Source organism: Suncus etruscus, chromosome 1 (genome assembly GCF_024139225.1).
Source record: "Suncus etruscus isolate mSunEtr1 chromosome 1, mSunEtr1.pri.cur, whole genome shotgun sequence".
Classification (NCBI taxonomy): Eukaryota; Metazoa; Chordata; class Mammalia; order Eulipotyphla; family Soricidae; genus Suncus; species Suncus etruscus.
This window is the reverse complement of record NC_064848.1, coordinates 97,896,127-97,920,319: the sequence shown is the minus strand read 5'-3', so window position 1 is coordinate 97,920,319 and position 24,193 is coordinate 97,896,127. Positions and strand designations below refer to the sequence as shown.

Genomic DNA, 24,193 nt, shown 5'->3' with positions numbered 1-24,193 from the left:
GTTTTATTAGCAAGTGGTTTTTTGTCTTGTTTTGTTCTGTTTTGTTTTTTTTTTTTCCCTGTGGGGTCTTTCCCAGCAGTTCTCAGTCCAAGCGGTTCTGGCCAGGCAGTGCTCAGGATTCACCAGGGCCATACATGGTAGTTCTGGAAAAGTTTACAATGCTAGAAATCAAACCCAGGACCTTATCTGCAAAGTATGTGTTCTACTACTCAAGTCACATCAATGGTACCACTATTAGCTTTAAACAGTCTAGGTTTATTTTTTTTTTCCAGAGTATACACATTCATCTATGCTCAGGTACTACTCTCTGACACAGTGCCACCTGGTGCTAGACAACGCCAGAATTAAACTCAGGACTCCTGCATGCAAAGCATGCACTCCAGTCTTTTCAGTCATCTACTGGTCCTGAAATCAAATTTTAATGAGCACAAATATTACAGATGTATGTGAGCAAATTTTAAGACAAATTATCTTTAACTTCTTCCAAAATATTTATGAACATAGTGATGTTTCCTCCACCACTAACCTTATAACTGTTCTTTTTCATTGTAGAGCATTACTTTTATTTAATTATTGTAACAATTTTCAGATCCGGAAACGAGAACCCCACATCTATGGAGTTATCCCTGAAGACTGAGATTTACTATGTGATTCATTGTACATCTTTTAAATGAAATTTTATTTCCAAAAACTAAATGCATATTTTAAGGATATCACTTAAACATTGCTCATGCATTTTAATTTATAGCTTTTATTATTGAAGATGAACAGCATCAAAATGAAAATGCTAATCAACCCTCTACAAAATGTAGAGGAAAACATTAGTGATGGGAATGTTGCACTGGTGAAGGGGGGGTGTTCTTTATATGACTGAAACCTAAGTACAATCATGTTTGTAATCAAATTGTATAAATAAAAACATTAAAAAAATAAAATAATCTAATTAATGAGGTAAAAAAAAAAGAAAATGCCTGTTCACTAAGTTCTACTCGATTATCAGTTCTTTTCTTGAATTCTCAGTTCACGATCTAAGGATCACAAGTTCAGGACCAAGGCAAAATGTATATAAATACAGGTTGGCAGATAGCTATAATAGGACAGATAAAAGAATAGAAAATATAATGGATGCATGCTTAGGCTGTATTTACAATAGGATTTTTATTTTTAAGTTTTTTTTGGGTGGAGGGGGCCATACCTAGCTGTGCTCCAGGTTTATTCCTGCTCCTGTGCTTGGGAAATCACTCCTGGTGAGCCCAGGGGAACATATCTGTTGCAAGGAATAGAACTGAGGTTGGGCATGTGCAAGGAAAGTGCCTCACTTACTCTACTGCCCTTATGCACTGGAATAAGTATTTCAGAATATTTAGTTAATAAATATTAAATTAAATTACCGAGTTCAAGTATTAAATAAAAATAACCACATCCAAAATGATGTCTCAAGAGGCCATATGGTATTGTTGGTAAGGGATTGTTTTACCTGCAGCCAACCCAACATTAATCCCCAGCCCTGTGGTCTCAATCACTACCCTGAGCACAGAGCCAAGAGTAAGCCTGGGAAAACCATAACCACCATGAGTGAATGTCATACTCAATATTGCATTTAAGGTATCTATGAGGTTCATTTCTTGGAGAGCTCTATGTATGTTTTCTTCAGTTTAATTTATGAATTATGGTCAATCACAAAATCTTTAATCTACTTTAAATTAACTTTTAAATTGTGTGAGCTGTGGCTCCTTTTACTTTTCCATTCTTTTCTTTTTTTTCTTTTCTTTTCTTTTTTTTCTGGTAGCTATCCAGTTTTCTTTTTTTTGGGGGGAGGGGTTTCAGGCCACACCCATTTGATGCTCAGGGGTTACTCCTGGCTAAGTGCTCAGAAATTGCCCCTGGCTTAGGGGGACCATATGGGACACTGGGGGATCGAACCGCGGTCACGATCTTTCCTTGGCTAGTGCTTGCAAGGCAGACACCTTACCTCTAGCGCCACCTCGCCGGCCCCACTATCCAGTTTTCTTACCACCATTTGTTGAAGAAACTTTCATAACACCATGTATTTAGTTTTTTGCCATCTATTAACTTCCCATCAACCTGAGAACTCTCAGACTCAGGAGTCTCAATTATATTCTATTGGTCTGTGAGTCTATTCTAATACCATGCAGTTTTAATTATTTTTAGCTTTGTAGTAGAATTGAAATTTGGAAATGCAATGCTTTCCATATTTTTTTCTTTTTTATAATTTTTCAGAGAACCCAAGTGCTGGGGGTGCTGGGTAATGAACCCAGGTCTATCATGTGCAAAGGCAACCATTCTACCCACTATACTATCTTTCTGTCCAGCAGTATTTTGGGGAGAGGGTTGCTTAATCCCTTCTCTAAAGAAATCATATTTTTTGATAGCTAAAAGTAAAAGAATTGACTTGCATTGTTATTTACAAAGAAGACATGTCAAATTTAAAAGAAGTTTATGTTTCAATATTTCACAATTACTCCTTTCTTATATGACCCCTTGCTTGTAAGAGGGTTATAAGTCTGAAAGATGCTTAGGCTCCCATGACCATATGTTTATAATTTCTCTTTAGAATATTCCTTCAAAAATTAACCAACTAGAGGCCGGCGAGGTGGCACTAGAGGTAAGGTATCTGCCTTGCAAGCGCTAGCCAAGGAAGGACCGTGGTTCGATCCCCCAGCGTCCCATATGGTCCCCCCCAAGCCAGGGGCAATTTCTGAGCGCTTAGCCAGGAGTAACCCCTGAGCATCAAATGGGTGTGGCCCGAAAAACCAAAAAAAAAAAAACCTAAAAAAAAATTAACCAACTAAAAGTCAAATGATGTGCCTAGGTACCTGTTTTTGTGTCTGTGTATTTGTGTACACACTGAGAAAAGAGCTAAAAATATAAGAGAAAATATGATATTTCCAGAAGGATGAATAAGAAATTATTATGTTGCAACTGATTGGGTAGAGAATTGTAGTCAAAGTATTACATATGTTTGTAACTCGTAGTTCTGTTATACTCAAGGGAATGGATGGTATGAAATCTAGTAGTATTAAAGTAAAATTATATGAATCATAGAATTAAATCGATTCTGTGCACATTCACTTGAACACTCAAACCAGCAAGCAGATCTGTAGGAGCAACAAGGTAAAAGGACAGTTACATGTAGTTACTATGGCAACCTTTGCTGATTGGAACAAGATCCAACAACATCCCTCACTCTTCATTTTACTTTTCTCTTCTTAACCTACTGCTAAAGATTTAGGATCCTTGGGATTTTGGTACTACCAAACTAGGTTCCATAGGGATACTATTTAACCAGCAGTAGTTGTCTTCTATCAAGAAATTTATCTTAAACAAGTAATTCATATGTATGGATGAAGAAGATATGAGTGTAGATAAGACTTAACCATTGAATCATCAAAATAAATTTTTAGGATGATTCCTAATAATCCACAATTTTGAAATGACAAAATCAGAATATGATCAGATAATACAAGTCATTGTGTGAAGAACAAATATGTGAAATCCTTAGCTGTTCTTCTGATAAGAAAATAACTTGGATTGAGAAAATAAATACAGCATTGACCATGCAATAGAAATACTGCTCTGAAACAGTTTTAACTTCCTCAAACATATAATAAATCCTGCTTTCAAGGCAGGTAGTTGTAGGTACCAGAAGTATAATAAGCAACCCTAACATTCCAAATGAGTTTTTTTTATTCTTTCTTGGACAGTAAACATTGGTGACCACATTAAAAACAATTTCAAATCATGGCAAAATTGTTTATATTTTATGAAATAAAGAGATCTAATATGGGGCCGGTGAGGTGGCGCTAGAGGTAAGGTGTCTGCCTTGCAAACACTAGCCAAGGAAAGATCGTGACCGCGGTTCGATCCCCCGGTGTCCCATATGGTCCCCCAAGCCAGGGGCAATTTCTGAGCACTTAGTCAGGAGTAACCCCTGAGCATCAAATGGGTGTGGCCCAAAGAAAACAAACAAAAAAGAGATCTAATATTAGTTTCTATCTTCAATATAATAAATATATTAAATAAATTATTAATGGTTTAGTTAGTAATAATCTACACTATGGAATTTGTATTTATTTTTAATTCTGCAGAAATGCTGGGATATCACTGAAAATAACTTTTCTCATTTCCCTTTTTATTAAGTTATAATTAGGTTACAATACTAAAGGGTTTTTGGTTATAGGTTAGTATCTCTACATGTGTTTAAAATTCACCAAACCCATCAACAAAGTCCCAGTTCTATCTATCCCCAGAAAAAAAATTTTAGCCATTCCTTCTACTCATCCACCCCTTTTCTTGTGTTTATAATTTCTATGCTTTTCATCAAACCTAGAAGTTAATTTTATCAGTTTTGTTTATTTGCTTTGGTGATTCATTTTTCATATATAAATGAAAACATCTAGTAATTGTCATTCATTTCCTTGTTTCACTTAGCATAATCACCTCAAGATCCATTCCTTTAGTCCCAAATGCACAGTTTCATCTTTCTTAATGGCAGACAGATACTCATGTCATTGAATACGTACCATATCTTCTTTATTCACTCATCTGTAGATAAGTATTTAGGTTAATTCCATATTTTGCTATCATGAATAGTTCTGCTATAAATGAGTGTAAAAATCTTTACCAATTGGCATTTTTCGTGTCATTTAGATAAATGCCTACATATTGTGTTGTTGAATTTAACTTCATTACAAAAAGAGAAGGTAAAGAGTAATGGATTGTATTTGAGGAAAAAGATTCCATGACTCGGGTCTTTATTTTTTGAGATCAGTTATTTAGAACTCTAAATAGGGAGTGCTTGTTTATGCTTCTCTGGAGTTTACTTTTTCAAATTACTTTTTCTCTGGTTGGTAGTTACCTTTTTCAAGTAGAGTTTCAGCTTCTCTTGAAGGAAATTTTATTCATTGACTTGATAAGATTTGTTTTGTTTTGTGTTTCTTAGGAAGGATGTGTGTGTGTGTCTGTATGTGCGCGCGCGCGCGCATGCACACACGTGCACAAACATATAAGTCTCTCAACCCTAATCTTAAGTGCTTTACAGTCCTCATTCAAAAGGAATTAATAACTGGTATTTAACTTTCATGGACAATATTTTCCCTACAACATTCTCTAAAAGGTACTATCTCAAAAACTACTAGATGTTAGGATTAATTCACATTCTGACCCTCTAATCCTTGGGTTCTTTACCTAGAGTTTCTATTAGCAAATGTATTTATTGGTGTTTGCCACTAAGAGATTGATGCAAGTAGGAGAGAGGGGTGACATTGAAGAAATTTTTGATTGGTAAATCATGTTCTCAGATTCTGATATAAAGCTGATTTCTATTTTAACATAGCAATTTGACATAGAAGTTTCATTTTCCTCTATGTTGGGAAAACGCTTTTAATGCTGGAAAATACTTTACCTTATTTAAATTATGTAAAACTGCAGCACAGTAGACAGAATGGGTAGAAAGTAAATAGATGTTGCTTTGTAACAGTTTTGAGGTCATTTTAGATGCAAATTTTTAATATATAGAAATAAATCTACATATATTTGAATTTCAAAATTTCAAGAATTTGTGGTCAAAAACAAATACTTGACTAGATGAACAGATATATAGATAACACTCAAACTGTGGACATTATTACTGTTGAAAATCATATTAATCATAAAGTCCTGGATGGTTGTGGAGGATGGTGAGATCGAGGGATGGAGAGAGAAGTCTTTCTGTGCTGGCCCTGGCCACACACCTCCCACCCACTCCATTTGGAGGTCTCAGGGTGGCGGTCAGGAAATCATTCACAGGCAGTCAGGTTTCAGGAGACATCAACTTTATTCAGGCCCTAGCCACCATGTGTGGCTCCTAAGTTTTTAACCTTTTAAGCCTGCTCCATAAGTAGCCCTGCATTCAAACCTGTCTCTACCAGCCACCTTTCTTGCTGAATCCTCTCCTCTCTCCCTGAATCTCCCCCTATATTCTCCTGGTCAGCAAAGCAGGAAGCCAACGACCCCTCCCAGATGTGGGCAGGTTGGCTTCTCACTGTGAGCAAAACAGAAAATTGGGGGAGGGGAGTAACAACTATATATTTTTCAGACTCGGTAGTGTTTGTACCTTTGAAGTTTGTTTTAACATAAAGCCTCTTTTATAAAATTGTTTCCTGAGTGTCTCTATCTTTTTTTTGCTTGACTTCACTCCATTAATCTTAGTAATTTCCTCTATTCTATCTACTTTACAAGAAATGTATCTGAATCTCCCACCTCTACTATGGACAGTGTTAATCACCCAGAGTGGTTGTGTTTCTCTGTATGCTTTATCAGGTGTACATTAATCCCTAAAAATCAACGTTAGAAATATTCTCTCTTTTTTTTTTTTGGTTTTTGGGCCACACTCGGCGGTGCTCAGGGGTTACTCCTGGCTATCTGCTCAGAAATAGCTCCTGGCAGGCATGGGGGACCATATGGGACGCAAAAATTCAAACCAACCACCTTAGGTCCTGGATCGTTTGCTTGCAAGGTAAACACCACTACTATCTCTTCGACCCAGAAATATTCTTAATAAAGAAGTACTTTGAGAGAGAATATTTAACTGTGTCATGCTACTCCAAGCCTGAATCATTTGATACACTTCTTGGACCAATGTCTTCAATAATTGATTATGAGAACTACATAAACTGTAGCACTGAAACTCAGCAGGTGAGTAATTACAAAAAAAAAAAAAAAAGAGATTTTCCTTTCTAACATCTCTGACCTGGTTCATTATCTTCGTGTGTAGCACTTTACACAAAGCCAGTGACTGTAAGGATTGCAAAAGGAACAATATCAAACCAGTTTGGTTAAGTTAATTGTTCTGAGATTTGTTTTATTTTATTTGAATACTTCATAAAACATATATTCTCTAATAATTAATACCTTAAATTGAAGTAATGTCCTCCCTGAATAACCTGAAGCAGCTAAATCACTAGTTGTTTTTTTTTTTAATCTTCTAATTGATCCTTAAGTATTTAAAGTCAGAACTTTTGAAAAGACTTAACAGAGATTCTGAGAGATGATAGGTACTTTAGTTGCACTTTCAATGCCAGCAGACTGGAAAGCAAACAATATAACCCAGACAAGACACACTTTGCTGTCTAGCATGTCTGTGAAGAGGAAATCAGATCTTTCTGGGATGTGCATCTGTTCACAGGTATGAAGAGATGTCACATTCTTGACTTACCTCATTATCTAGGGGGATCCTGGTTTGGTTCAAGGCAAAAGGTTTATGTCTCACAGTAAACTCTCAATGCATTGAACTCCACTGATACTTGTATATTAATCAACTAAGTGTAACACTAAAAATGCCTGAAACATTCCATAATCCCAGGGAGCCTGGTATGCATTAGCCACAGTCACTATTTTCTCCATCTGAGCTGACCATGAAAGTTAGAGATAGATCCCAAGACTGAAACCACTGTTCTTTGCTCTTCTACTAAACACTGACTACTGGCACTTTCATTATTTTATTCTGATAGGAAACCAATTGTGTTTATGTTAATGTTTTGTTTATCAACATTATAGGCTTTACGCATTTAATGAGCTGAAATTAGTAGTCTATATCCTGCGACCACAGTGAACCAAGACTAGAATGTGGTGGTGATGTTTTCTGATTTATTGTCATTGCTTTTCTAAAGGTTTGACAGTATTATAGAACTATCACTACGTACCTTAAATATAACTGTGAAGACTGTTAAATGCAACTATAAAGACATTGGTCTCAATAAAAATTATTAAAAAATAATAGTCCTTGTATTATGCTCTTCTTCCACCCTAAAAATACTGTGCTTTGTTTAAAACAAATATTTCTTAAATTGAAGTGGGCAAACCAATTGGTGACTGGCTCTACCAATGCCCATAGAACAGGGCCATTTGCAGCAGATAGAGTCAGTACTTTTACTTGTTGTCTTTTGAGAGAGATGGTCTTGGCCATCTCCTCTTCTATGCCATACTTAACATATTTCTATGAATTTAAATCAGCTGGTTTATTGAAAGTGCAATTGGGAATTGTATTAGAGAAAATGTTGCTGGTTTTGAATTCAACAACCCCATTAGAGTGGAATGTGATTCACAATGGTTTCAATAAGCACAGAGTCAGAGAGATAAGGAGAAAATCCCTTGGCAATTGAGAGAAGACTGCAGACTCAGTTCCTACCTTCTTTTCAGCAAATCTTTTGCCATTTGTAAAATGCCTTTGTGACTCACTTTTTAACATTCGAGTGTCAGCATATCTTAGTTCATCCAGTAAATTGTCAAGCTTCTGACTCTGTTTTTATAACAAAGTTAAAAAAAATCAGCACATCAGTTCTGCTGTTTCTGTTTGGGTGACCATCTCATACTGGTTTGCCCTAGTTTTAAAATTCAAAGTTCTGAATCCCAAAAATCTCTTCAGACTGAGCAAACAGCAATAGTGGGCATCCTAGTTATTGTAATGGCTGTTTTGTTGTTTGTTTGTTTTTAGAGGGTTCCTGTAATGGTTGTTAGAGTTAGGGAATGCTGTGTTTAAATTAAACATGCCTTCTGATATAAGTATGTTAGAAGACATTGAACTAGTTAGTGATTGAAAGGGTAAGGTGTTTTTTTTTTTAAGTTAAATTTATTAAAGTTACTCCCTTCTTAAAGTCTTATTCAGGTACATTTCATTAAATGAGAAAATAAATAGAAATGTACTTTGAGTAGAAAAATGTATAGTATGAGAACCAACTGCTGGCATTTGCTTTTCAATAGGATACATGTTCTATAAGCATACTTGTCATAAATCATCTTGGTTATTCTAGAAATAGAGCAACTTTATTTGGTAGGATAGCCATTATCAAAATACTTCAAAAATTACCTATAGTAGTGTTGTCAGAGATATATTCAATGACTTTACCTAAATAGCTAATTTCAGTTAGTCAACATCAAGTGTTCTTCCTCCTGAAGAAACTGGTCATTAACACCATATTTTTTTAGTATAGAGGTGCAGTAGCTAAATTTTTTTTCTTATTTTTTAATTTTTTTTATTGTGACCAAAGTGCATTACAAATCTTTCACTGCATCATTTATGGTACATAGTGACAGTGAATGAGGGACATTCCACCACCAGTGCTGTCCTCCCTCCGTCCCTGTTCCCAGTATGCATTCCATATCTCCCTCCTCTACCCCCCAGAATGCTAGTGCAACTGGTCTCCACTTTATAGCTTGTTGTAGATTAAGCATCTATTCCACCATCATTGGAAATAAAAATGATAAAAAAGGGAGAAAAATTTGGTGACAATTACCAAAAAAAGAAAGAAGAGAGAGAAAAAAAGAAAAGAAAAATGGAAGAAAAAAGAAAAAAAAATGGACCAGGCAAATAAAAATAAAAATAAATCTCTAAATAATAGCCATAAGAGTGAAAAAGAAAGAGAAAAGTGGAAGAAAAAAAGAGAAGGAAAATAAAGTCAAAACTAACAAATCAAAACAAAACAAGAAAAAGTATGGGTGCTGGAGTGGTAGGGTTTGGCGTTCCCCCCACTTTTTTTTTTTTTTTTTTTTTGCATAGGCACAGTAAGCATTGGGGAAGAAAGGGAATTCCCGTGGCCTAAGAGATTCAGGGTTTCTTCATCCTTGAAGCATTCCATCATGGTATCAACCACTGGCTCCATATAAACATCTTTTATTTTATGGAGTTTTAGAAGAGTTCTGGGGAGCTTAGTACTATCCAGCATTCACATCTTTAGCATGACCTTCTTTATTCCAGCAGACATTTCCTGTTGCAAATTACAGGCTACCATCATGTCAGTAGTATGTGTCAACTTGTAATAGCATCATCGTATCACACATAGACATCTCTGTGGTAGCAGATACAGGGAGGAGGAGAGCAAGAGAGAGAACTATAGAACTAACTACATAAATATATAGAGACAGAAATAAGTTATGCAATCTTAATCAAAATACCATAGTGAAAACTATATATGAGGGGGAAATATAGAAAGGGGCAGACCACCAAAAGTATTTGACTTGGTATAAGCATAGTATTTTAATTTGTTCAGATAGTTATCATGGAATAACATAGTCTAGGGTGGCTTATGAAGAACAGAGCTTTATTTTCATAGTTCTTAAGTCTAAATTTTATAGATTAAGGCAATAGTAGATTTGGTGCCTGGTGAGATCTTCTTGTCATACAGAAGAGACAAGAAAATTTCTGAGGTTTTTATATAAGATCTCTAATTCGATTCATGTGGACTCCATCCTTTTGAACAAAATTTCTTCCGAAGGCTCCTCTTGCTATAACATCACATTGGGAATTCATAAGTTTTCAACTTACGAATTTATTGGAGGGTATGTAAACATTTCATTAAAAAATACATGCTCATAAAAGCAGTAAAAATACTAGCACCATTTACAGATGACAGAAACTTGATGGAAGAGTAGAAGATGCCAAATTTTGGGATAAAAGAACAAATGTGTCAAGATCTAGGAAATTTTTTATAATAACCAGTTACTTCCAAGGCAGAGTTTGCCACCAAACCAGCCAAGGAGTAAATGGATAGGATTTATAGTATTATCTACCTCTTTAATGTCCTTGCAACTGTAGTTATGTTTCTTGCACATGGTTAATGTAACTTGGCAATTCAAAACTTTAACATTGGAAAGAAATCTTATACGCGAGCCAACATACATCTGTCTGTTTTGCATTCACACCAATATATTTAGTGATAATATGTAATCTAATTTATACACTACACAAATTTTAGTTTCACAATTTCTGATAAAATGGTTGTGAACAGATACAAATTGTGATCATATACATTGAATTAAAACTCCTTAACATGAAAATGTCTTGTTCTTCAACAGCCTGTACAGTATTACTAGACAAGTTTGAATTTGAAAAAACATCAGGCCAGCCAAAATGAAGCCACAGCTCTCTCAGATCTTTTCATTGAAGTCAAGCATGAGCCATTGCATTTCTCTCAATGCTAAATACTTAGAAATGATTTCATGAGATTTGTTTATATATTTTAAGTTATAAAAACTGCACACACTGTTTGCTTACTTAACTCTGCATTTAGCTTATTTAAACAGAATTCAGATGATTATATTATAAGCAAGGTTAAAATGTCAGGAATCTATTTTATTAACTTTTATCCACTTGGAAATCAGTCTTATTTATTTATGTTGAGCAAATAAAATTCTAAATGTGAACTCTGAAAAAAAATAAGTAATTTTTAACTTTATCATCACAACTTTCAAAATTTCAATAAACTATTTCAAACTTTATAATACTCATATGTATATGTGCTTATATACTACAGGTCAAATTATTATAAATTTTATTATATGGAGGTAATATTTTCTAAGATTTAACTTGTCTTGGTATTTTTATCTATTTATTTTTCATTTGTTTTGTTTTGGGGCCACACCTGGCAGCACTTAGGGGTTACTCTTGGCTCTCTGCTCAGAAATCACTCCTAGAAGGCACAGTGGGGACCATAAGGGATGCTGGGATTGGAACCAACGTTGGTTCTGTGTCAACCACTTGCAAGGCAAACACCCAACCACTGTGCTATCTTTCCAGGCCCTGTCTTGGTATTTTTAATAGGTCTACTTATATCAATACTTTTCCTGTTTCCCTGCCATTCCTTTGTTCATCACTGAGACAGGGAGTTCTTCAAGAAAGGCCAAAATTTACTCCACATACTCCACATATTATCCAGTGTTTTTCATTTATATACATTTGATTTAATAAATGACCATACCATTACAATGTACCAATTTTTTCGATCACAGCTAATCACACATTATATAAGTCATTATAATGGAGTTCTTAGTAAATGTTTGTTGATAATGATGATTATTAAAATGATATGGTAAGTCAGTCTCCTTCATGTGAGAAATGCTTTATTTTGAAATCTTAGACTTATAGCATTTTCTAAAAAAATAAATTAATTGGAATCACCATGTTGGCATGAAGCTTAACATGTGGAAAGTCGCTGCAATTAGTACATTGTGCATCCATATGGATGTTACCGATTGCTTTCAACTTAAAGGACTTAGGCTATTTTAAATAATGGACCTTCTGTTAAGCTTAAAACAAAGCCTGTCTATTTTTGCATTCATGTCAATTAATATTCTCTTGCTGGACTCAAAGATATGTTCTCTTCTGGGAGGAAGAAGTATGATTATCATAAATCAGATATAAGTTTTTGAAGTAGATTTGACTAATTTTAATTTAGTTTTCAACTCTCCCCATCCCCCAAAAGCTTCAGTGTAATATCAGAGTAACTGGAAAACAGCGATTTCATGTATTATATTTCTAGTACATCATAAAATGTCTCTATAGATTATATATGAATAGTAATTTATTTTAGAGAACTTTGTGCTTAAACAGGTACTTAGGGTTTATCAACCTTATTCTTGGATTTAATTCTCAACAGTCATGACCTCTTCTGAAGATTAATTTGGTTCATAGGAATAATTTTGTTTTTCTTAAAATAGGTTTTAAGGGGCCAGAGTGATAACACAACAGGTAGAGCATTGCTTTGCACACAGTCGACCTGGATTTAATCCACAGCATCACATATGGTTGCCTGAGCCTGCCAGGAGTGATTTCTGAATGCAGACCCAGAATTAACTCCTGGTGTGGCCAAGGTGTGACCAAAAAATATATAGGCATTAAGCAAAATTAAATTAAAAGATACATGGCCAGGGTAATATTTTTATATTCATGGTATGTGTGTGTGCATGTGTGTGGATGTGTATATGTGTGTTTGTTTCAGGGAATTGAACCTAGGGTCTCAAATATGTAAGGTATTGGTTCTACCTCATTCCCAACTACTTCTGGGTATTTTTCATGCAAACTCTTAATAAGGGAGTGGAGGGGAGGGAAACTACCTTGACTTTGTTAAGTGCAAAATCAAAACAAATTGCATAGACAGTAATATATGTTCAGTGAGGCCTTGATTTTCTAACTATTTCAAACATCTCTCTAGACACTCCATATAGTTTCAGAAATATAGTCTCTCTAATGGTCTCTGGAATCCCCAGTCTAGGGACCCAGTATAGGTCAATTCTGACTACTGGCTTAAAAAGTAGATACTGAAATATCTCCCCAGAATATTTATTGAATTCTTAAGAATAAGATAAATGTGAAAATTGCAAAGTAGAATTGCAATCCACCAGAACAGATAGCGCAAACAATTCACCAAGTGAATGAATATAGAAATGCTTGAAATTTCTAAGTCTGCTTTATAACACCATAGTAAGTTTTTCTTTTATTATGCATTTATGGAAATGTATCCTCTTTAGTCACAAGATTTGGCAAGGACAAGCCCAAATTCATCCATATTACCTAGAATAGTTCTGTGTTTATTTTCTTAGAGCCTATTATTAGTGGCATACCGATCTTTATACGCCAGTATTTTGTACTCTACTTTAGAGAAAGAAATTGGAATCAGTTTTATTCTGTTAGAAAAAGGAAAATCTAATCTTGATTAAATAATATACATTGCTTAATTTGAAGAGAAATTATTTTATATTTCTACATTGTCTTTGCTATGATGAAGGAAATTTTTCCTGGCAAATTTTAATAATTCTTTCCTCTCTAGTAGTCATCATTACAAAGAAATCTCAAATAACAGAGAAATTGAGCACATCACACTGCCGCAATACATACATTCTGGTGGATACCCTTTGCACAATTTAGGAGATGAAAGGAAGCTCTACAGTTGGTTTAATTTTGAAACAAAATAATCACTTCTTTCCAGTGAGACAGGGTGGGGCAGGCAAAAGGCCTGAGTTCTCCTGCTGGAAAACAGAATCCTGTGCAGAGGGGCAGAGCAGCAGGCAGATAAAGGGGGAGAAAGAGAGTAAAACAAATAGCTAACCTTAGAGTGGTTAAATAGGCCAGTGAGAGGGAGAGGAGGGAGGGAGGGAGGGAAGGAGGGAGGGAGGGAGAGAGAGAGAGAGAGAGAGAGAGAGAGAGAGAGAGAGAGAGAGAGAGAGAGAGAGAGAGAGAGAGAGAGAGAGAGAGAGGAGAGGGAGGAAAGAGAGAAGCGGAAGGAAGAGAAAGGGAGAGAGAGGAAAGAGAGGCAGAGAGAGAAGCAGAAGGAAGAGAGAGGGAGGAGAGAGGAGAGAGGCAGACAGAGAGAGACAGAGAGAGGCAGACAGAAACAGAGATGCAGAAAAACAGAGACAGAGAGAGAGGCAGACAGAGAAAAGAGGAGAGGAGAGAGAGGCAGAAAGAGAAAAGAGGAGAGGAGAGAGAGGGAGGAGAGAAAGAAGAGAGAGAGAGAAAGAGAGAGAGAACACATGGAGATTTAACTGGGAACACAGAGGGAATTAGAAGGCATCTGGCCCATTTTTAATTTGGGTCTGTTTGCTTGCATTTAGTACTTAAGGGCTTCCACATTCAGTTTGCTCAAAAGAGTGATGGAGCACTCTTTGCTTATGCCTCGAATCAGAAATGCATGAAGTGCAGCTGCAGAGATAATACATTTTCCCCAAAGGCTTTGGCTGAGCAAATTAGGTGTCAATGGGGTGCCTGCGCAGGCAGTACTCTCTCTAATTAGTCTCTTGAGCCTAGTTGGTGGCGGGTGTGAGATGATCTAATCAATTGGTCTGTGTCTGATGGTTCGTGCAAAAATCCTACCAGGCAGACTCTCTCCCACAGGTCACCCACCTGCACAGCAGGACTGCTCATTTTCATTTTTCATCTCCTCCATCACATGATGCTGACAGTTGGTTTTAAGAAAATTGAATCCAAAAAAATATCTAGTTCATAGGGCACATGGGTCAGAACAAAGTTGCATTATGGGTACCAGAGATCCAATTAATTAATATTTATAGCAGAGGAGCTCTATGTAGATATTTTTTCAATAAAGGTTTTTATCAATAAAATCTAGTTTCTTATAAATAACATTCATTTCTAAAGAACAAACCTCACAAAAACAGAAAGCAAGATAAAAATGGCATCCAGTTATCTTATAGTTTATATACCTGGGAGTTGATGTGCACATTGTCATGCTTGTAGTTCCTATTCACTGTTCTTTTTATTGTGTGTGCAGTCTATTTTAATAACCAATTAGATTTTAAAAAAGAATTTACATTGATATTATATTTTACTTCCCTATGATTGATGCATACCTTCTTTCCCATATTCATTTATCAAATGCAAATTACATTTGGATTTTAAGAACTTTTTATGAATAAACTGCACTACCTTTTATTTATTGTTTGATAATTTACACAAATGCCAATACTGCAAAAAGAGGAGGACAGATAACCTGTGGTGCTGGTGAATAATACTATGCACAGAAGTTTGCACTGTTTGGATAGTAATTTTACAGAGACAGACACTTGCAGCTCTTCTTGGCAATTTATTTAAATAATATTGGATCCATCCATTAAAAGTCATTGTCTGAGGCCAGAGAAATAGCATAGAGGTAGGGCATTTGCCTTGCATGCAGAAGGACAGTGGTTCGAATCTTGGCATTTCATATAATCCCCCGAGCCTGCCAAGAGCAATCTTTGAGCATAGAGCCAGGAGTAATCCCTGAGCACTGCTGAGTGTGACCTCCCCAAAAAAAATTAAATTAAATTAAAAAATACAAAATAAATAAAAGTCACTAAGCTAGATACTAGGCTTCTCATAATCACTCTCCTCCAATTTATTGTCTAAGTAGAATGTCATATAACTAAACAAAAATGTTTGACTACAGGAAAGAGGTCATCCTACCCACTGACCTTGATTTGGGGTATATTTGTGAATGGACTATATAGTAGGTGGCACTATGACCTACTATCACTAAGAACACAAGCTCATTTGTCTTGGTTCATGTGCCAATGAAAGAACTCTTAAGTTTGAGAGCATATTCTGCCCCCATATTTTCATATCTTTCCTTTACATTCCGTAGCTGAATACCTGGGCCAGATCTAGGCTATACTCTAGTAAGACAATGATCAACAAAACCAAAAACAAAATGTTACCATGTGTCACTTTCCTTGCTCCCTCCCAAGAAATGTTCCTATTTATTCCTTAAGGGTGACCAAACAAAATTCAGCATTTTAGCTTGAGCACTGGGCCTGTTACCTATTAAGTGGTAAAGTGGAGAAGAGCCAAGCAATGATGACATCATGTGGGTGTGGATGTTGAAACTCCATGCCTAGACATGCATATGTTAGGACAAGCCATACCTTTGACCAGGATGTTTAGGCTTCCTTTAAGCACTGGAATCTCAACTGCTTTTTAAGTATCAGGGCAGAGAAGACAATATTGTCATCGCCTTAACAACAATGTCAGAGATGGTAGTGGGGATGGAGACTCATTGTGATAACCTCCAGATAGGTATGATTGAAATACTTCAGGGACAAGTGTTCTCTCTCTCCTTAAATGCACAAGCCTGAGAAAGAAGTCCAGTACTGAAATCAAAATTCACAATTACATGGGAGCCATGGGAAAAGTAAAAGGTACATTTTCTTTCCCTGGAAAAACAAGAGTGGCTTGAGGAACATGTTCCCAATGTAATTATTTTTGCTAGGTTAGAGACTTCTTTAAATAGATGTTTAATTAAGGCATATCTGACAGAAATAAAGGTGAGCCACAGCAGAAGTAATTGTGGGAAATGGAATGACACTACAGCAGGTAGTATACTTGCCTTGCACTTGGCCAACCCAGGCTTTATCCCAGGAACCTCAGGTTTTTGCCTGAGCCTACCAGAAGTGATCCCTGGGTGCAGAGCTAGGAATAAGGCCTGAATTACCAAGAAGTATGGCCCCCCAAAATGACAAAATTCCCCCAAAAGTATTTGTGATTACATAAAGTTTGTACATAGTAGTGATATCCATCTACTTCTACCACTCTACAACCTCTCCCACAAAGGTAAGGGAAAGACTTTATATTTGTTTCATTACTAAGTATGAAAATTTATAAGAATGGAAGATTTATCCTTGCCTCAAATTATATGCAGTAATTAACATCAAATCAAAGATTTAAATATAAGAATTAAACTGTAACTCCTAGATGAAAACACAAGAATAAATATTCATAACCAAAGATTGGCATTAATTTTAAGGTATAACATCAAAATAACAAGCAATAAAAAAACACTGGGAAAACTGAATTTTACTTAAATTTAAATTTTTATGCATCAAAGGATGCTATCAAAGGCAACCCAAGAATAGGCGAAAATGTACATATCTGGGGCCAGAAAGATAGTACAGCAGTAAGAGTGCTTGCTTTGCAGTTAGACAACCCAGATTTGATCCCTAGCACCCTGTATGTTCATTCCCCCAATAACCATCCAAGAATGAGTCCTCAGCACAAAGCCAGGAATAAACCCTGAGCATAACCACGTGTGACATTCTCTCTCTCTCTCTCTCTCTCTCCCCTCCTACTTTTCCCTCTCTCTCTCTCTCTCTCTCCCTCTCTCCTTCCCTCTCTCTCTCTTTCCCTCCTACCCTTTCTCTCTCTCTTTCTAGGTAAGACTTATATTTTCAAACTTATTTGACCTAGTGCTCCTATTTCAGGAAAAAAAAAAGAAAAGAAAGAAAGAAAACACAATTATGTAGTGCTTCCCAATTGCTCCTAAGGATGGTATCTCCACTTTCGGTGACATTGTGATAAGAGATTTACAACAAACATACTTATAGAGCTTCTTTAGCTCAATAATAAAAAGACAAAAGAATTTAAATTTGAATAAGGACTTTAATAGGTATTTATCCAACAAAGTTATGCAGATTGTGAACAGGAGCATAAAAGTATGCACCATCAATAATTATTAAGAGAATGTAATATACCAATAGAAACCACTAGAATGTGTATATTAATAATGAAAATAAAACATACATTAAATAACAAATGCTTGCAAGAGTGTGGAATAATTGGTACCTTAGCATATTGCTGATGGGAGAATAAAATAATGATGCCACTATAGAAAATAGTTTGTCAGTTCCTCGAAAAGTTGCTATAGGCCTAACAATTCCTCTGCTAAGTATTTACCAAAAATAGTATAGATCTTCAAAATTTCTGTATATAAATATTCATAGAAGCTCTATACACAGTGTCAAAAGGTAAAAACAACTCACCTATAACTCAGCTCATAATTGAATAAGCAAAATATGATATAACCATAAATGAACTGTTACTAAACAATAAAAACTGGGCTCAAAGGAAAAGTATAGTGGCTGAGAGCCCTTGTCTTGCAAGTGGATGGCCACAAATTTAAATTCCAGTTTTCCATACACACTGTCCAGAAAAATCATCTTAGTCCATGTAGACTATGAGGTAAGCTTGAGGAAGGTGGGGTTTTCATGGTTCTTAAATGTGAAATTGGAATATTTTAATTCTCAGGTCTAAGAGCATACTATCTAAGATGTCAATGATATATAATATAGCCTCTATGGGCAGTAGCAAGGTGGCATCACATGACAAGGACCCCTCTCTGAGAAGAGAACAGTGTGGTACTGGAGAAGGAGGCTAACAGATCTCAGTAGATTTTAGTCATTTCAGTCTTCTCAGCTGAGAACATGAGCAGCAGAAACATGCCCTCTTGCTCCTTGAATGGTTCACTCACATGGAAATAGTTACTCTTTAAGCTGGCATTGATGGGAGCACACAATCACATGCAGAGTTGTTGGGAACAGGCTGGGAATTCAGGTCATTCAGGCCAAGTTTCATTTTGCCAGAATGAGGGCTGATAATAAGCAACCAAGGAATTGCATGCAGCTGGATCTTTTTAAAGCATGTATGTGATCCATTTTTCTATTTTATGTTCATAAAGATGAACATGATGTGGTGTCCTTTAATGGCCCATATGATGCTACAGGCACTTAATTAAGAGCAGTATTGCTACTAATGATTTAGGAAAGGAAATTTGCTGAATTTCATTTTCCCTAAATAATCCAAGAGGATATTCAGCAATTTAAATTCATGAAGTTACAATGTTTTAAGAGAGAAAATGCAGTCAGAACGTTTGTGTATTATATTCTAAGTACTGTTTTGCTTAAGGAAGCTAATCTGCTTGGCTTTGTATTGGAAGAGAATGAAGAGAAAACAGGCTCATTTGGACCTGACCAATTTTGATGTCTCAAGTCATTTAGGCAAAATGAATGATGTCAGTTTTTTTTTTTAAATACATAACATTTTCTCTTTTCCTTCTTCTAGGATTAAGTTGTCATCATCCTGGGAAGAAAAAACACACACATACATTAATGACGTGGCCAATAATAAGAAGGGAATCATGGATCAGTCTCCTTTCACTCCCTGTGGTGGATTTCACTTACAAGAAAATTGAAGCTGGCAAGACCCTGTTTTCTCTGCAATTTATTTAAAACCTTGCACGCATTTGGGTACCTTGTGATTTCCAAGAACTATGTGAAGATTAAGCTTTGCTTACTGATACATGGCATGTATTCTTTTCAGTCTTTTATGTTTGATTTCATTTGATTTCCCTCTGCAGCACAGCATCTCTGTAAAGATTTTTATGCTTTCACCAGCCATGTCTTAAATACATTAAGACAACACATTTGGTGTTCACACTTTTTCAGTAATGTCTATGCTTGAAAGCCACATAGTGGCATGAAACAACGTGTGTTTTCTCTAAGAGCAGAACACATTTTGCAACCGCTAGGAAAGGAAATCTTTAGTGAAAGCAAACTCAAGTTCTCTGAGAGACTGGACAGCTTGGTCATCAACTGTGGAGTCCCACTTGTTGCTTACCTTTTGAACACAGTGTAAATGTGGGTGGAAGTTGTTGTTTTTTCTTGGTAAAACTGCACATTTATGTATAAAATCAAAATCTGCTTAGTGTCTTCAAGCCACAGAGCATGACTGTTCCTCAAGTAGGAAGGAAGTAAAGAAATCTCAAGTATTAATAACAAAGATGGGGATAATTTGATTACTTTTTTGAATTCCAGAGATAAGAATAACTTTTACAGGTTTACTTAGTATTATTAACATCTGATTTTTGCCATCTATTTCTGTCCCATGTTACATTTTCTAAATGGAGAAAAAAAACTGAGAAGTAGGATATTTTGAAACTTGGCTGCAAACAAATTTTGTGTGCTAAATGAGCTCCAAAAGCCATCTATACTGGTTAATATTTTAAAGGGCAAATTACAGGCTTTACTAAAGCATAAAAGTTCACTCATTCACAAGAAAGCACCAAAGGAAAAATAAAATTGTATTTTTTTAAACACTTCACACTAATTAGAGTATCTGGGTGTCTTAACTCCTAAGTAGTCCTGAAAGAACTGTTCAAATGCCTGTTTTAGAGACAATGCCGAAGTTCTTGCTTTAAAAATGGAAAAAGCAAAAATGAAAAGCCCAGCTTCCCTTGTATTGAGGGAGTTGAGAGAGCTCAGAGAATTGGAAGCAAGTATGCGAAGGGCAGAAAATGTGAATTGTGTTTGGTATTGTTCTTTAGAGCAGAGGAAATACTGCTGGTGTCATCCAGTGGACAGAATCCGAAGGAATATTGAAGCCAAGGGAGTGATTAGGAAATCCATGTAATGTATGAAGCCTTGCTTCTCAGCACACAAATTCCCTTGGAAATTCCTTCATGCACATTGGTTTGCATTTCCTCTTGGAAAGTTGAGACTAACAGTTTAAAATATGTCACAACTTTTTAAGAAAAAGAACAGGGAATTTTGACAAAGATTATCTGAGAGTCAGGTGTGAGACAAGCTTCTCATTAGTAAAACCAATGTATGTGTGGGAAATTTAACCCAGAAATCCCAAACATGAAAATGGTACTTTCCCTTGCATGGGGTGTGAAAAATATATCTCAAGGTCACAATCCATCCTCTTCAGAAATCGTATTCATAGTAAGCTTTTAAGTGCTAAGTCAGGAATTGATTTGTTTTCAGTTGCTGATTGATTTTAAAGAAAAATGTCTCCCAGAGCTAGAGTGTTTACTATATAGACTTCTTTACTGCTCTTTTTTTGTACATTTCAACTCATTGGAAATTGCTATCGGTGTTTGTATTTCACATATGCTTAAATAAGAACTTCTCAAAGTAAAGATGGAAAAAGCTACTTGCAATTAAGTGACCTTTCCTGTGATTTCTTCTGACTTTGTTATTTGGAGGAGAGGCATACTTTTGTCTGTTATGATGTTTAAACCCAAAGCAATTGATGGCTGAATCTTGCCTTTGAGTAGTCTCTGAACTGGAATTTTTGAAAAATACTTTGTATTAACATCTAATGTAAACATCTATCCAATGATAGAATTGCTCAAAGATATAGGTCCTTATCATGAAACCTAATTCTACTCAGCAAAAAGAAAAATTTACCTTATTACAGAAGCAGGCATATCAGAGGATTGTGTCTAGGATGTTTTCCTCTCCCACCCTTGCTAACCATATCCAGAGTTGGTTTTACCTTAACTTTTTCTCTTCCATTATATTCTTCCTGTTTATTGCTGACCTCTTCATAGTGAGGGCAACCATGAAAATCATTTGACTTTTCATTCACAGATGCATTATTCTATTGAGAAAGCACTGGAATGTTATGTGAGATTATTTTTATATGAAAGAGTAGCTTGAAATCCAACAGTTGGAATAGTATGAACACATTAGCATGGTGATTATATTAGTGCACCATCACTGCACACATAATATTTGGAAGGAAAATTAAGGAGTTCATTTCCATTTTCTTAAAGAAAAAAATTTGGTCAACTTAACTATATAAGATGCATAGGACATGAATAAAATGTTTGCAGAATTTGAAAAAGATGTTATTTAAAAAAAAACAGGAAGCAGCAGGCAGGGATGGCTGTCTATTCACTGATACAAGTGTGAGAAGCTATTTCTACCTTCCAAGAGTGATGTGAAACATTTCTGAGGGAGCCTCCAACTTTGCAGAGAACACAAGACCTTGTGGTGTCCTTTCTTCAGTGTGCATATGACAGCCAGCATAATCCCATCCTAAGTTATGCGTCTATATAAGATACTCATCTGTGAATATTACTGGTTTTGTAATCTTTGTTATATAAGAGGATGTTTAGGCTGTATATACTGGGGTAGATTATTGCCTGCCCCCTATATAGAAGAATATGCTGCATAATTGCACCTAACTTCCATCTCTCTTAACAGCTTGTAGGCAGAGGAAAACATATATGTTGCTGCCTTGCATTTTTCTTGTACATCAAAAACAAAATTAAAAAATATCAAATAAGCAACCTCTGATTCTCCTACCCCTTTCCCCAGCAGCATATTTTAGAGGCACATACAAAAATCAACATCTCTAGTTGGAATTGGATTTTTTTTTATGCTTCTTTTATTCTTTTTTGTATGATACAGTATGATTCAATGAGATGTGTACTTTCTAATAGGAAAGGTTGGTACCGAAAAAACATGCTAGCATTTTACAGAAAACTATTATGCTTCCAAATGACATATAGTAAGGAGAATGGAATAATATGTGTTGCATATTTGTTATCAATTGTAATTTGTCTGTAATATGAAAGATGTAATGGTGTGTCAGCTGTTACTGTTGTTTCCTTGTAACATGATATGGAATAAAGTATAGCAGAATCTCTGTACATTTTCTTAATACTTCTTGGTGGGTTCCAAATAGCACCAGAGACAGTATCCAAAATTTATTTCTTAAAACTCTGAGGCTGGAGAGATATGCCAGTAGGTGGGGAGCATGCCTGCACATGGCCAATCCAAGTTCTGAGACTATCTCTTATAGTCACTGAGTCCACCAGGAGTGATTCCTGAGTGAGTCAAGGTGTGGTTCAAAACCCAAAATAAAACAGAAAACTTCTCTTGGCAGGGTCAGAGAGATAATACATTGAGTAAAGCACTTTTTGTGCATGATTGAATCCACAATATATAGGCCCTGTGCCCCACCAGGAGTGATAACTGATTAAAGAGCCAAGAGTAAACCCTGAGTACCATCAAATGTGACACAAAGAACCTCCCTCAAAAGAAAAGGGGTGGGGGTGGGGGTTCTCAAGCACAACATTCTTAAAATGTAAAATAAGAGCCCAAATATGAAATGCTGTTGAATATGGTCAGAGGTAAATTAGCTGAAATGTTCCAGCAGCACCAATGATGAGTTTGCATTTAGGAATGAAACAATACCACGATTTAGTCAATCCACAGCATTTTTATATGTTTTATCTTCCCACTTGGTTGCTGACAACACATTAGATCAAGGTGCTTGTGTAAGAAGGTGGGAAGGTGGAACAGAAGCTCATACTTTTTGACTGCAGCCCTCTCACACATTGCTCATTTACCCTTTCACATTTTTTTTTTGGTTTTTGGGTCACACTTGATAGCACTCAGGGGTTACTCCTGGCTGTACACTCAGAAGACCATATGGGATTTGAACCACCGTCCTTCTGCTTACAAGGCAAATGCCCTATCTCCATGCTATCTCTCCAGCCCCACCCTTTCACATTTTGATTGCCATGCTTACCGAGGTTGCACATCCTAAGTGCAGTGTCCTAATACCTGACTGTGTGCCAGAGACCATGTCTGTGGCTTTGCTAAGGATCCTACATCACAGAGCTGTCAGGAACCTCACTTGATACATATAAATAACACCAACATCAAGATTATGACCTCATACTTACAAGACAGACTTGCCTAGACACTAAATCATCCTTGGGCCTCCTAATCCCATGAACTTTTAATGAAAGAAGGAAAGGAATAAGGAAATCGAGGGCTAGTGTTTAAAAAAGGCTGAACAAATAGTTTTGAGGAATACTATTTTAGCTTTTAAATATGATAGAGGAAGTGCCAAGTATCTCACCTCTATCATTGCCCAATGTTCCCTTTTTTTCAAGCAGGGGGCTGTTCTAACTCTGCCAGTTTGTATCACGTGAAGTGTTGTCTCTAAGGCAAGCATCAGAAGTAGGAAAGCCGTGCTTCTTGAGTGTCTGTGGACTCCCAGAGCAAAGAGAAACCAGAGGGGAAGGTGTTGGAGCAACCCTGTACCACTAGGTGAACATGTACAGTCCCTGAATAATGATGGGCATTGTGAATCTCTGCAATGAGAACCCCACAGTGGCCCAGCAGCCTGCTGCTACCAGTGGGTGGTGGCGTTATGGGCATTAGCTTTGAGAAGCTTATATAGCAGAAGGGGCTAGGATAAAGGATACAAATCAGGGGAAAACTGACAAGGTTAAAAAAAAAAATCTCAGGCCCTGTATTTACTGTTCATCCCATGCTCTCGGTGTGCTATATTGTC

The 24,193-nt window shown here is 36.2% G+C and overlaps 1 protein-coding gene across 3 annotated transcripts in view; it reads left to right on the top strand.

Moving 5' to 3' along the window:
• CDK14 (cyclin dependent kinase 14) overlaps positions 1 to 22,535 on the top strand; it is a 733,148-nt gene extending 710,613 nt beyond the window's left edge. For all 3 annotated transcript variants that reach the window (XM_049769012.1, XM_049769019.1, XM_049769022.1), the window contains exon 15: positions 19,157 to 22,535. The gene's annotated coding sequence lies outside the window, so the exon portion shown is untranslated. The remainder of the gene's footprint in view (positions 1 to 19,156) is intronic.
• The last annotated feature ends 1,658 nt before the right edge of the window (positions 22,536 to 24,193 follow it).